Source organism: Manis pentadactyla, chromosome 5 (assembly GCF_030020395.1).
Source record: "Manis pentadactyla isolate mManPen7 chromosome 5, mManPen7.hap1, whole genome shotgun sequence".
In the NCBI taxonomy this organism is placed as follows: Eukaryota; Metazoa; Chordata; class Mammalia; order Pholidota; family Manidae; genus Manis; species Manis pentadactyla.
Genome location: NC_080023.1, coordinates 77,698,351 through 77,713,970, shown reverse-complemented (window position 1 = coordinate 77,713,970; position 15,620 = coordinate 77,698,351). Strand labels below are relative to the sequence as shown.

Sequence of the window (15,620 nt, the reverse complement as noted above, 5' to 3'; positions counted from 1 at the left end):
ATATTTTTGAGGAGACAACAATACTTTATATTAATACTTAGAGCATGTTTACTTGATGAAATGATGGAGCAATTTCTGCCACTATATTACAAGGGATACATTTGCAAAATACTGCTGAAATTAAGGAAAATTCACTTTCACATCCTATTTGATTTGTTAATTTATTTGACCAAAATGTTCTGAACTAAGATATCCTTTGAATGACTCACTTTTTTCTGTAATCTATTGTGGAATAAAATACTGTCTCAAAATATTTAGTTCTGTCCAACTAAGAATATCAATTCCTAAGTGTTGGTCAATGTGGGACAATTTCACAATCATTTGCAAAAGTTTATCGCTATTAGCATGTGTGCATTTTTCTGGATTAAACTATAAGATTTCATGTCCTATGCTCTCAAAAGAATGGTGTGTGTAAGACATGAGGTAGAACCTAACATTTCAGTTATTTCTTGTACACTGATCTCCACAATTCTCTGGCTCTGTTTATAAATAAATTTTACAAAAAAAAGGAATAAGGAAATGATAAGAATTTTATCTTCCTTTGAACTTAAGGTTTCTTCCAGAACAGAAGTTACCTTTCCCAGTTACATTATTTCTCTTCTTAAATTTTCCATCCCCTACATGTGTTTATTTATATTTTAAAATTATTCTGGTAAAAGGTTTGTAAGCAGTATAATTGTCTATGCTTATCTTATGGCCAAATAATAAATTCTGGTTTGAATTCATACCTCATTAGTGCAAATAAAATATTTGATATCTGTATTAGTTTGCTATTGATGCTGTAACAAATTACCACAAAATTGGTGGCTTCAAACAACATATGTATATTACAGTTCTAGAGGCCGGAAATCTGAAATGGGCCTTATTGTACTAAAACCAGTGTTTCAGCAGGGTTGTGATCCTTCTGGAAGCTACAGAGAAGAATCTTTTCCCTTGCTTTTTTCAGCATCTAGAGATCACCTACATTCCTTGGTTCAGGGATTATTTTTCTGCATCTTCAAAGCCAGCAATATAGCATTTCAATTTTTTTTCTGCTCTGACACTTTCTGTGTCCTTTTTATAAGGACCCTTGTAATTACATTCTGGGCAAGATCCTGAATTTAATTATATCCCAAAATCCCTTTACATGTAGGTAACAAGTTCCCAGATTTCAGAGATTAGGATCTGGACATACTGGGGGCTATTATTTTGCATACTACAATATTTAATATAACTTATTTTATGCTGTTGTCCACATAATAATACACATACACAAACACAAAGTTTATAAACATTTAGATAAAAGTACAAGGCAGAAAAACTACCTTTAAAAGAGAACTTGAAACTATAATAATATGGTCGACATATACAGTTTTTTTCCTGTTTTATAACTGCTATCTGTACAGTCATTTACAATATATCCTATCATTGTTTTCTTTTATTTATAACGTTAGGTTTTTACGTATGTATTTATACATGTGTGTAATTAATTGTTTTTGTCTCATGACCATCTGTTTTGCTAGTACTTTTTCATGTTATAGCTTTTATTTGTATAAAATCTTCAAATATTATTCATTTGAGATATATTCTAGTTACAACTCCCTTAGCTCATTTAATTTTTCTACATTTCTTGTGCAGATACTGAAACTTATTTGACAGTGTTTGTGGAATTTTTGCATATCACATTTAAAATATTCATCACTGAAAGAATATATACTAACATTACAAAAATAGGTAGCAACTTGCATCAACATATATGTTGCCTAAATATTTTTTTCCCTTATAAGTGCTCTGAAAATAAGTAAGCAATTCCTTCATCTCTGTGCACAATATACAGATAATTAATTTAAAAAAAAAACTGATAAACTCCCATTGTAGGCCAAATTTATAATAGTCAGCTTGGTTTCCACAAGATCAAATGAAATGAAATAAGTCTGATCTTAAATCTTTAAGGCAGTTACTTTAGTGAGGTATGATCATATAACCTGAAATTTAGAGCTATATTGGGTACATAGGCAGCAAAATAAACTATTATAACTGCAAGAGAAAAAAGACGGTTGGTTCTACAGATCATAAACAAATAATTGACACATTGCTCTGAAATCCCATATTCTATTCAACCTTCCTCCATGTCTCACAACATGTATCATAGCTATTTTCACCTCTGAACTTTTATTCATGATTACTGTCTTTCCTGAAATAACTTTATCTTTGTTTTCTGCCTATCTCAATAGTATACATCTTTCAATTTCAGTTTCAATAATGACATCCCCCATTTGAATTAGTCACTTAATGTCTCTTAAGTATTTGTTTTCTTATCTATAAAATGAATTGAAAGATCAAACAAAATATTCTAAGTATAATTCTATAAATTATAAAAATGCTGTCCAAATAATCATTATTAATATCTCAAACTATATTTGGGTATACATGAAAGAATCTCTTATATCTTAGGTCTTAGTCATTATGCTTACTGCTAAGTATAAATTAAAAACAGTATATGTTACCTAGTGTAAAGGAAAATATATAGCCTAATAGTGGAGATAGACAAATAAATGCCAGTTATTAAGCATGACACATACTAGAAGATGAGTCAGCGGAAGATATTATGGAGCTTGGAGGAAGAGCACCTAGGTCAGGTTTGGAGCAACAGGTGAAAATAATTTTGTTTTTGTATTGCTTCACTCATTATAACCTTTTAATATAAACAAGACCAAATAATCACCAAGTCTCCAATGCTCTTATGTTAGAAAAAAACCTTTGTGCTAAGGGAAGGTTTGTAGTTCTTTTAAGGAAGAGTTTACATAAAGCTGAATCTTAAATCACTTGTCAGTTTCACAGAGAGTTAATGGAATCTTTTACGATGAAAATGTGCTTTGTTTTGATGCCTGTAAATGTGTGTGTCTGGTGGGTGTGTGTATAAGAAAGAGAGACAGAAAGAGTACTATTATGGGCAGAACTGAAAAAAAAAAACCAAAGGGAGAAATTGAAAACTTAGGAAAAGAGCTCCAAAGAGTTTTTTTAAGGATACACTCTAGAAGTTGTCAATAAGAAGAAATCACTTTCTTTAAAATACTGGATAATTGGAGTTTAAGAGATTAACAGAGATTTAGAGGATCTAAATTCAGAATTTCCTAAACTATGTCCTCAAAACTTATTTTATTAGCAGGAATGTCTAACCCACCCACAGTGGGGAAAATAAGGCTTATCTGAGTTTTAAAAATAGACTTTATTTTTATCAGTTATAGGTTTATAGTAAAATTGAGCAGATAGTACAGAAATGTTCCATATACTCCCTGCCCACACATATCCATAGCTTTCCCTATTATTAGTTTCGCTCATCACAGTGAAACATTTGTTACAATTGATGAGCATTATAATGTGTTGCACTGACACATCATACTCACCCACAGCCCATAGGTCATATCACAGTTCATTCTTCTGATGCACATTCAGTGTGTCTAGACAAATGTATAAGGATATGTATCCACAATTATAGTTTCCTAGTCATCCGCACTCCCCATAAACCATGGCAACTTATGTTTTTTTTTTTTTTTTTTTTTTTTTTTTTACTGACTCCATAGTTTTGCCATTCCCAGAATTTCAGGTATTGGAATTATATAGTATGTTGCCTTTTCAGATTGGCTTCTTTCATTAGTAATAGGTATATAAAGTTTCTCCATGTCTTTTTTTTTTTTTTTTTTTACTTTTTATTAGGTATGATTAATATACACTCTTATGAAAGTTTCACATTAGAAACAATGTGGTTACTACATTTACCCATATTATCAAGTCCCCACCCATACCCCAATGCAGTCACTGTCCATCAGTGCAGCAAGATGCCACAGATTCACTGTGTGCTTTCTCTGTGCTACACTGTTCTCCACGTGATCCCCCACACCATGTGTACTAAACATAATACTCCTCAAACCCCTTCTCCCTCCCTCCCACCCCGCCCTCCCCCACCCCTCCCCTTTGGTAACCACTAGTTCATTTGTGGAGTCTCTGAGTCTGCTGCCATTTTGTTCCTTCAGTTTTGCTTCATTGTGATACTCCACAAATGGGGGAAATCATTTGGCTTTTGTCTTCCTCTACCTGGCTTATTTCACTGAGCATAATGTCCTCCAGCTCCATCCATGTGGTTGCAAATGGTAAGATTTGTTTCTTTCTTATGGCTGAATAGTATTCTATTGTGTATATGAACCACATCTTTATCCATTCATCTACTGAAGGACACTTAGGTTGCTTCTATATCATGGCAATTGTAAAAAGTGCTGCAATAAACATAGGGGTGCATATGTCTTTTTGAAACTGAGAAGTTGTATTCTTCAGGTAAATTCCAAGGAGTGGGATTCCCTGGTCAAACGGTATTTCTATTTTTAGTATTTTGAGGAACCGCCATATGGCTTTCCACAATGTTTGAACTAGTTTACATTCCCACCAGCAGTGTAGGAGGGTTCGCCTTTCTCCACATGCTCGCCAACATTTGTTATTCTTAGTCTTTTCAATGCTGGCCATCCTTACTGGTGTGAGGTGATATCTTATTGTGGTTTTAATTTGCATTTCCCTGATGATTAGAGATGTGGAGCATCTTTTCATGTGTCTGTTGGCCATGTGAATTTCTTTTTTGGAGAACTGTCGCTTCATATCCTCTACCCATTTGTTAATCGGGTTATTAGCTTTTTTGGGGTTGAGGCATGTAAATTCTTTATATATTTTGGATGTTAACCCCTTGTCGGATATGTCATTTGCAATATATTCTTTTTGTTCTGTTAATGATGTCTTTTTGTTCTGTTAATGGTGTCCCTTGCCATACAGAAACTTTTAAGTTTGATGTAGTCCATGAGTTCATTTTTGCTTTTGTTTCCCTTGCTTGAGGAGATGCGTTCAGGAAGAAGTTGCTCATGCTTATATTCAGGAGATGTTTGCCTATGTTGTCTTCTAAGAGTTTTATGGTTTCATGACTTACATTCAAATCAAATCCATTTTGAGTTTACTTTTGTGCATGGGGTTAAACAATAATCCAGTTTCATTCTCTTACATGTAGCTGTCAAGTTTTGCCAACACCACCTGTTGAAAAGGCTGTCATTTCCCCATTGTATGTCCATGGCTCCTTTATCATATATTAATTGGACATATATGCCTGTGTTAATATCTGGACTTCTAGTCTGTTCCATTGGTCTATGGGTCTGTTCTTATGCCAGTACCAAATTGTCTTGATTACTGTGGCTTTGTAGTAGAGGTTACAGTTGGGGCGTATAATTGCCCCTGCTTTATTCTTCCTTCTCAGGATTGCTTTGGCTATTCGAGGTCTTTTGTGGTTCCATATGAATTTTAGGACAATTTTCTCTAGTTGGTTGAAGAATGCTATTGGTATTTTGGTAGGAACTGCATTGAATCTTTAGATTGCTTTAGGCAGGATGGCCATTTTGACAATATTAATTCTTCCTATCCATGAGCATGGAATGTGTTTCCATTTATTGGTATCTTCTTTAATTTGTCTCATGAGTGTCCTGTAGTTTCCAGAGTATAGCTTTTTCACTTCCTCGATTAGGTTTATTCCTAGGTATTTTATTCTTTTTGATGCAATTGTGAATGGAATTGTTTTCCTGATTTCTCTCTCTGCTAATTCATTGTTAGTGTATAGGAATGCCACAGATTTCTGTATATTAATTTTGTATCTTGTAACTTTGCTGAATTCAGATATTAGATCTAGTAGTTTAGGGGTGGATTCTTTAGGGTATTTTATGTACAATATCATGTCATCTGCAAACAGGGACAGTTTGACTTCTTCCTTGCCAATCTGGATGATGCCTTTTATTTCTTTCTGTTGTCTGATACCATTGCTAGGACCACCAGTACTATGTTGAATAGAAGTGGGGATAATGGGCATCCTTGTCTTGTTACCGATCTTAAAGGAAAAGCTTTCAGCTTCTTGCTGTTAAGTATGATGTTGGCTGTGGGTTTGTCATATATGGCCTTTATTATGTTGAGGTACTTGCCCTGTATACACATTTTGTTGAGAAATTTTATCATGAATGGATGTTGAATTTTGTCAAATGCTTTTTCAGCATCTATGGAGATGATCATGTGTTTTTTGTCCTTCTTTTTGTTGATGTGGTGCATGGTGTTGATGGATTTTGGAATGTTTTACCATCCTTACATCCCTGGAATAAATCCTACTTAATCAAGATGGATGATCTTTTTGATGTATTTTTGAATTAGGTTTGCTAACATTTTGTTGAGTGTTTTTGCATCTATGTTCATCAGGGATATTGTTCTGTAATTTTCTATTTTTGTGGTGTCTTTGCTTGGTTTTGGTATAAGACTGAGGATGGCCTTATAGAATGAGTTAGGAAGTATTCCCTCCTCTTCTATTTTTTGGACAACTTTAAGGAGAATGGGTATTAGGTCTTCACTGAATGTTTGATAAAATTCAGTGGTGAAGACATCTGGTCCAGGACTTTTGTTCTTAGGTAGGTTTTTGATTACTGATTCAATTTCGTTGCTGGTAATTGGTCTTTTCTGTTTCTTTCTGGGTCAGCCTTGGAAGGTTTTATTTTTCTAGAGTGCTGTCCTTTTCTTCTAGGTTATCCAGTTTGTTAGCATATTATTTTTCTCTACTAAATCTTTGTATTTCTGTGGTGCCCATAGTGATTTTTCCTTTCTCATTTCTGATTCTGTTTACATGTGTATACTTTCTTATTTTCTTGATAAGTCTGACTAGGGGTTTATCTATTTTGTTTGCTTGAAGAACCAGATCTTGCTTTTATTTATTCTTTCCATTGTTTTATTCTACTCAATTTTGTTTATTTCTGCTCTGATCGTTATTATATCCCTCCTTCTACTAACTTTGGGCCTCATTTGTTCTTCTTTTTCTAGTTTCATTAATTGTGAGTTTAGACTGCTTATATGGGATTGTTCTTCTTTCTTGAGGTAGGCCTGTATTGCAATATACTTTCCTCTTAGCATGGCCTTGGCTGCATCCCACAGATTGTGCGGTGTTGAATTATTGTTGTCGTTTGTCTCCATATATTGCTTGATCTCTGTTTTTATTTGGTCACTGATCCATTGGTTATATAGAGCATGTTGTGAAGCCTCCATGTGTTTGTGGAATTTTTCATTTTCTTTGCATAATTTATTTCTAGTTTCATACCTTTGTGGTCTGAGAAACTGGTTGGTACAATTTCAATCTTTTTTAAATTACTGAGGTTCTTTTTGTGGCCTAGTATATGACCTATACTTGAATATGTTCCATGGGCACATGAGAAGAATGTGTATTCTGCTGCTTTTGGGTGTAGAGTTCTGTATATGTCTGTTAGGTCCATCTGTTCTAATGTGTTGTTCAGTGCATCTGTGTCCTTACTCATTTTCTGTCTGGTTGATCTGTCCTTCAGAGTGAGTAGAGTGTTTTGAAGTCTCCTAGAGTGCATGCATTGCATTCTATATCCCTTTTAAATTCAGTTACTATTTGTTTCACATATGTAGCTGCTCCTCTGTTTGGAATATAGATATTTATAATGGTTTTATCTTCTTGTTGGATTGACCCATTTATCATTATGTAATGTCCTTCTTTGTCTCTTGTGACTTTCTTTGTTTTGAAGTCTATTTTGTCTGATACAAGTACGGCAACTCCTGCTTTTTTCTCTCTATTAGTTGTATGAAATATCTTTTCCCATCCCTTCACTTTTAGTCTGTGTATGTCTTTGGGTTAAAAGTGAGTCTCTTGTAGGCAGCATATAGATGGGTCTTGTTTTTTTATCCATTCAGTGACTATGTCTTTTGAATGGTGCATTCAGTCCATTTACATTTAGGGTGATTATCGATAGGTATGTACTTATTGCCATTGCAGGCTTTAGATTCGTGGTTACCAATGGTTCAAGGTTAACTTTCTTACTATCTAAGAGTCTAATTTAACTCAATTAATATGCTGTTATAAACACAATCTAAAGGTTCTTTTCTGTTTCTCCTCCTTTTTCTTCCTCCTCCACTCTTTATACGAGGCATCATATTCTTTACTCTTTGTCTATCCCTTGATTGATTGGGGATAGTTAATTTAATTTTGCATTTGCTTAGTAATTAGCTGTTCTACTTCCTTTACTGTCATTTTATTCCCTCTGGTGGCAGCTATTAAACCTTAGGAACGCTTCCATATATAGCAGTCCCTCTAAAATACACTGTAGAGATGGTTTGTGAGAGGTAAATTCTCTCAGCTTTTGCTTATCTGGAAATTGTTTAATCCCTCCTTCAAATTTAAATGATAATCTTGTCGGATAAAGTAATCTTGGTTCCAGGCCCTTCTGCTTCATTGTATTAATCACATCATGCCACTCCCATCTGGCCTGTAAGGTTTCTGCTGAGAAGTCTGATGTTAGCCTGATGGGCTTTCCTTTGTATATGATCTTATTTCTCTTTCTGGCTGCTTTTAATAGCCTGTCCTTATCCTTGATCTTTGCCACTTGAATTACTATATGTCTTGGTGTTGTCTTCCTTGCATCCCTTGTTTTGGGAGATCTTTGCACCTCCATGGCCTGAGAGACTATCTCCTTCCCCAGACTGTGGAAGTTTTTAGCAATTACCTGCTCAAAGACACTTCCTAACCCTTTCTTTCTCTCTTTTTCTTCTGGTACCCCTATAATGTGAATATTGTTCCGTTTGGATTGGTCACACAGTTCTCTCAATATTCTTTCATTCTTAGAGGTCTTTTTTTCTCTCTGTGCCTCAGCTTCTTTGTATTCCTCTTCTCAAGTTTCTATTTCATTTATCATCTCCTCTACCATAATCAATCTTCTTTTAATACCCGCCATTGTGCTCTTCAATGATTGGATCTCCAACTGGAATTCATTCCTCAGTTCTTGAATATCTTTCCATACCTCCAGTAGCATGTGAATGATTTTTATTTTGAACTCCCTTTCAGGAAGAGTCATGAGGTCCATGTCATCTTTCTCAGGAGTTGGATTAATAATTTTACTCTGAATCAGGTTCCTTTGGCATTTTGTATTTGTATATGGCGCCCTCTAGTGTCCAGAAGCTCTACTCTGGAGCTGTTCATCCCCTGAAGCAATGGTGGGGATCGCAGGGGAGTTGTATTGGTGCTTGGGGGGAGGAAAGAGCTGTTTCCTGCTTCCCGGCTGCTATGCCTGTCTCCACTGCCTCATCCAGTGGGCCGAGCACACAGGTAGAAGCCTCTATGCTTTGCGTTTGTAATTGCTGTAGACAGATCTTCCCTTTGGCTGGCCTAACGCCAGGGTAGGGTTTGCCGGTTTGTGAGCTAGGTGGGGCTGGCCGGGAGAAAGGTGGAGTTGGGTGCCTATTATGGAGATTGTCCTTGGATCTGTGTAGCCAGCCAGGGAGCTGGAGCACCTGGAAATTGTGAAAGCTCCCAGCCTGCTGGGCAGAGTGCACTGGGACAATTTTGTCTACCTGTCCTTTCTCCTGAGCAGTAAGCTCTCTGCAATCCCTGCCCCTTTAGCAGCTCTCTTGCTAAGGGCTTCCTTGTTAGGAAGTCTCTCAGACTGCCCGCCTTTTTTTTGTCCCAGATCAGCCAGATATGTATCCCTGCTTTCCACAAGCATCTGGTATCTCAGTCTCTCCAGGAATTCTGCCTGTCTTAGCTTTCCAATCCCCTATGAGATTCCAATCCCTTACGAGATTATCATGAAAGCATCTTGAAATGTAGGTTTGTGCTCCCAGAAGAGATCTCCCGAGTTAGGTATTCAGCAGTCACAGGCCTCTACCCCCCCCCCGCTCCATTTCTCTTCCTCCAGCCGGTGAGCTGGGGTGGGGAAGGGCTTGGGTCCCACAGGGCCACAGCTTTGGTATGTTACCCTGTTCCATGAGGTCTGCTCTTTTCTCCAGGTGTATGCAGTCTGGTGCAGTTCTCTTTCCTGTTGCTCTTTCAGGATCAGTTGTATCGATTATATTTTCATATTATATGCAGTTTTAGGAGGAAGCCTCTGTCTCTCCTCTCACGCCGCTATCTTTAATCCTTTTCCATGTCTTTTCATAGCTTGATAACTCTTTTCTTTTTAGTCCCCAAACACTCCATTATCTGGATGTGCCTCAGTTTATCCTCTTACCTACTGAAAGGCATCTTGGTTGCTTTCAAGTTTGGGAAGTTATGAAAAAAGCTGCTTTTAACATTCGTGTGCAGGTTTTCGTGTGGACATAAGTTTTCAGCTCTTTAAGTAAATATCAAGTACCCCAATTATTGAATTATATGGTAAGGTGTGTTTAGCTTTGTTAGAAACTACCAAATTGTCTCCCAAATTGGCTATATTGCATTTCTACCAGCAATGAATGATAACACCTATTATTTTACATCCTCACAGCATTTGGTGTTGTCAGTGTTTTCCGGCTTTTGGCCATTCAGTTGGTGTGAAGAAGTATAGTAACACTTTAAAAAATTGTTGGTCAAATAAAGTTGTGAAAACTACTTTAAATGCAAGAAATATGTTTGCTACAGAAATTCTCAGACCCAATGCTAAACATCCACTAAGAATCTCAGAGAGATGGATGTCTGTATTTCCCAAAAGTCTTTGATCACAGCTCATTTTTCTTTCATTTAAAGGAGAAGCTTTGGTATGAGGAAAAATGAGAACTGCCAATCTAATCCTTTTATTTTATTTATTTATTTTTGTGTAAATGACTAATGCCAAGAGAGATAAAGACTTGCCAAAAGTCACACAGAAGTCTGGTAAAAGAGATATGATGACATAGCTTGATTGCTCTACAGTAGTTATGAGTTGTGTAAACACAAACAAGTTTCTGACCATCTCTTTCTCATTTTTATCATGTGTAGAAATGGAGATAATAGCATATACTTCATAGACTTGTTTTGAGAGTACCACTTAGAATAGCATTGAGACATAATAAAATCAGAAGAAATATTAACAGGATATGTAATAGAGGTGAGATCAGAACAGATAACCAAATAAAGTTGAGTAATGGAAATTTTCATTCCCATCAGGTTTTCATCTAAATGCTAACTGCTGGCCTAGTAGTATAAGGTTAAAATTGTTATTAGATTAAGTTATTAAATTTACACTCTAGCTTATTTACAAAGAAGACTTCAACTAGGACCCTTATGAATAAACTATAAGTACTTCCCCAAATGCAGGTGCATTTGGAAACTCACAAAGCTATCCTGATGTATTAATTAAGTTACACGATAGTTGGAACTTTTGAGTTCTCAGTTTCCCAATCTCAATTTATGTATGACTAAAGATATACAGTATTAGAGCAGCATTACAGGATAATACTAATAAAGGATATAACTTCTTATTCAAAAGGAAAAATAAGCTATTAAAATTTATACCTTAAGTTTTGCTTTTATGTTAGATTGTGTGCCCATATAAAATATAATTAACCTTTTATTTCTTATTTTATAAGCAAACTAGCCCACAGTATCCTCTGCAGCTTTTTATGTCTAAAATATGACATAAATAATACGGCATTAAGTTCATAAGTCCCCAGTATTAGAAGCTGGTATAATTTTTAATCCTTAAAACTATAACTACTTTGCACTAAAGCAAAAATTGGTAATGCTTATCTCCAAACCAAACTCAGTCTGAAAAATATGTTACATAAAATAATCATTAAATAGAATATTTTGCCACATGATGCATTTAATAGGATAACAAAGTATATGCCTATAAACAAAAGAAATAAGCCAAGCATTATGAGTTGAATTGTGTCTGTCAAAATAGTATGTTGCAGACCTAACCTCTCATGCCTGTGAATATGACCTTATTTGTAAACAAGATCTTTGGTGATATTATAAAGTTAAGATGAGGTCATTAGGGTTGGCCTTAATCTAATATGACTGATGCCTTTAAAACAATAGGGAATTTGAATATATACACATACAGAGAGGAGAACACCATGAGAAGACACAGGCATGGAAGGTCAACCATGTGAAGAGTCAGAGACTGTAGTGATGCAGCCACAAACACAGGAATGCCTAGGGCTACCAGAAGATGGAAGAAACAAAGAAAAATCCATCCCTGGAGGCTTGGAAAGGTGTGTGGCTCTGGGAGCATCTTATTTTGTATTTTTTGCTTCAGAACTGGGACAGAATAAATTTCTGCTGTTTTAAGCTACTCAGTTTGTCATACTTTTTAGAGCAGCCCTAAAAAAAAAGTGCACTATGATTGTAATATTGTACATTTTTAGCATCAGATAGAATAAAAGTAATTTTCATACCTGCAGACTCCCTTGAACACAAGGCAAACACATGTGAGTGGATTCCAGAAGGAAGTAAAAAAAAAAAAATGCTCCCCAAATCCTTTCACTTGAATTTAACATGGCAGAGACAGAGTAAAGGTAATTATGAAAGGAAGGGCCAAGGACTGGTCGGAGAGGTTCCTGAAGTCCTGGAGATACAATTTTTCTCAAAACACATGCGTTATCTATTAGGAAGAGTATCCACTGTTAGGAAAAGATAAAATGAATGTGACATCAGAATCATGTATTTTCTTCCCATCTTTGCTGTATTTACCATCATATCAGTATTTATTACTAGGTCTTTAATTGTAGGTGTGTTTAAATTGTGGTATTACAAAATATGCATGGTATCTAACAAGGACTCCAGGAAAACTGTTGAATTACATCATATTTTTACGGTCACAAAAGAATAATGAGATCCCCAAAAATATAACTCTTAGTATAAAAACAAACGGAATTCCAGCTTTATTTAACAGCTACCAATTCTATCTTTTGTTCTATTCTCCCTTGAATTCTGTAGGGGAATATGCAAAAAAGAAGACAATACCAATGATTCAGAGCATCACTTAACGGAGAAAAACAAACATAAAGTCTCTAAGAAAGACCTTGATATTATTTTGACAATTAATATTACCATCAAAACTGGCAGTCAGTGATAATAGTTCTAGTCCATCTCTTTGACTTGTGAGGGCAGTCTTGTGTTTTCATACTTAAGCTATTTCTTTATAAGGTCTCTTGTGGAGGCACAAAAGCTTTTGCATATTAATAGGATAGAAATGTACAGCAATAATATCACTCTAACCGATTCAGACATATTCTGAGGCCCTGTTCCTAACCTGCTCCCACTAGAATGAAGAGGCCTGGTAATGACAGTGGGCACCAGAGTAATGCACCTAAAAGCAGATAATGAGTTGAGGAAGACACCTTTTTTGAAGACAAAAAGAAATGAGTTTATTTGTCCACACACATCACATCTTGTGATCTCTGATTGCCCTGTTGGTAAAAAAAAAAAGAATCACTACTGTGTTTTCTCATCATCAAATATATATATACATATATATAGGAACTGCTTGCTGTGGGATTACATGGCTATATTCTGATCTCTGTCTCTGCTACCATGGACTGGACTATTTTGGGGGAGCCATAGATTTTAGATACAACTGAGACAAAGATTTCAGGAAGAATATGGGAACAGAAACTGTGGGAAACACTGTTTGGAGATTTGCCACTCCAGCAGAGTCCAAGGTAAAAACCTTCAATCTCACAGTTGCCAAAAATTAGATATAGAACTCTAATGAATGCCCTCAGCATAAGGGTGATTGCTTCCTTACTTCGTTCTTGTAACACCAGAGAGGAATTATGGTGCCAGACTGAAGCCGTCCCTCCACATTTTGACCTAGAGAAACCAGAGCACTATTTGTCATCCTTCTCCTCTGCACTTCAAAACAAAGGTTCCTGAAAGCCTGTGAGTGTATTCATCATGCTCGTTCCTACTATGTTTTCTCCCATGCCTGATAATTCATGAAGAGAACCTACTAGCTAGGTCTATATGAAGAACCAAATACCCAACTGTATCACTCAAGGCCTAAACAAGAATTACATGGTACACTCAGATGGTACAAGTTTTAATGAAGGGATACTTTTAAAAGTGTAGGTAGAATGTAGAAAAAAAAACACAAAGCATAGTCCAATATCCCAGGGCATGACTACTTCCTGGGTAAGAAGGGCTGATGAGAGAGTTCCTGGAGTCCAGAAAGAGAGAACTGTGTGGAGAGGGCCTCAAGAAAGATGCTATTATCTTCAGTCAAAGGACTTAGTCAGGCCACAGTGACCCCAAAGGGACAAAACTCATAGAAGAAATACCCTGATTTTGTGATCCTACCTGGCTAAACCCTTCAGGAAGCCAAATGGCAAAATGCTATTGTAGGCCATATAGTACAGCTTCCCAGAGCACAGAGCAAGGCAAAACAAAATTTCTTTTTTTAAGGTGTAGGGGAAAATCAAACTTATTCAGTGCACGAGCCAAACTATCACTTTCATAAAAGGGTAAAGGATAGACATTTTTTACATGCAATGAATGCATAAAATATACCACCTTATCCCCTACTTAAGATACTTAATCCAAGACTACTTCTATCATATCACACAAAAAGTAGATCAAGATAAAAAAAGATGATGAATACAAGGAAAGTGGCAGGTAATAAATCTTATATGATCTCTAGTTAAATATATATTGATGATAATGTGACTGAGATCTATAACATAAATATTAAGAATTCATAAAACTTAGTAAACATATGTTAAAAATAGGGAGACTTAATAGTTTGTGGCTATACTTTAAATAAAACTATTTAATAGGACTCAGAAGTTGGAAAAGAAAGAGATTCAGGACTAAGGTTTAAGGTTTCATCTTGATAGGGAAACTAGGCATTTCAAACATCCTGGCAAGGGCACAGTGAATTTCTCATTTTGATATTTACATACAGAAACACAGACATAAGCAGAGCTATAAGAATGAGTGATTAAAAATAAACTTGATGAGTCAAAAAAATAAGTAAAGGAAAAGTACAAATTGTTTTAAATAAGCATGATGAAAGGAGTAACATTATTTTTCAATAAATATAAATGCAAGTTACTTAAATAAAGACTCAAATTGTTTTCAAAGTTGAAATTCACTAATGTGCTATTTATAAAATCATACTTAAAAATGTAAATGATAGAATGTAAATAAGAGGTTGATGATAATATCAGGCTGATGCAAACAAAACAAAACACCAAAAAAATGTATGAAAGAGTGTAGAAATGGTGATATTAGAGGCAGATAAATTTGTATAGAAGCCCAGAGTCAAATTAATAATAATAATAATAATAATGATAATAAGCAGCTTGCAATCATGAAAAGTATAATTCTAAAAGAAGATAAAATAGTCATTTTAATGCTTATCAAATACAATGATGAAACACATAAAATAAAAATTCCCAGATAAAGGAGATAGGAAATTGTGGTACAGTCACAATCATTGCCTGTGCATACCATTTAACTATTTTTTATAAAAAGCAAAATAATGTAATTTTAATAATAATTAACAACTTCTTCCAATTGCTATTTCCAGATTATTGACTCACAAAACTTGTAGCTTTGATGATATGAACATTTAGAAAACAACCACATATTTGGTCACACATGTACTTTTAAATAATTCCAAAAATTATTTTCAGTTATGACTGATCAGGCAGGAAAATAAAAATAAATATAAAAACCTCTTTCACATAATAATTATGCCTTTAAATAACTAACAGGTAAAGGAATAAAATCAAATGGAAGTTACAAACTATGGAAAAATGAACAAAAAGTGAAAATCTATCAAAATCAATATCATACAGTCAAAATTATTATCAGCGGTTTTTATAGAGGA

At 35.2% G+C, this 15,620-nt stretch overlaps 1 protein-coding gene across 1 annotated transcript in view; it reads right to left on the bottom strand.

Annotated features, from left to right (window-relative positions):
* GRID2 (glutamate ionotropic receptor delta type subunit 2) overlaps positions 1 to 15,620 on the bottom strand; it is a 1,430,685-nt gene that overhangs the window by 925,750 nt on the left and 489,315 nt on the right. The window lies entirely within an intron of this gene.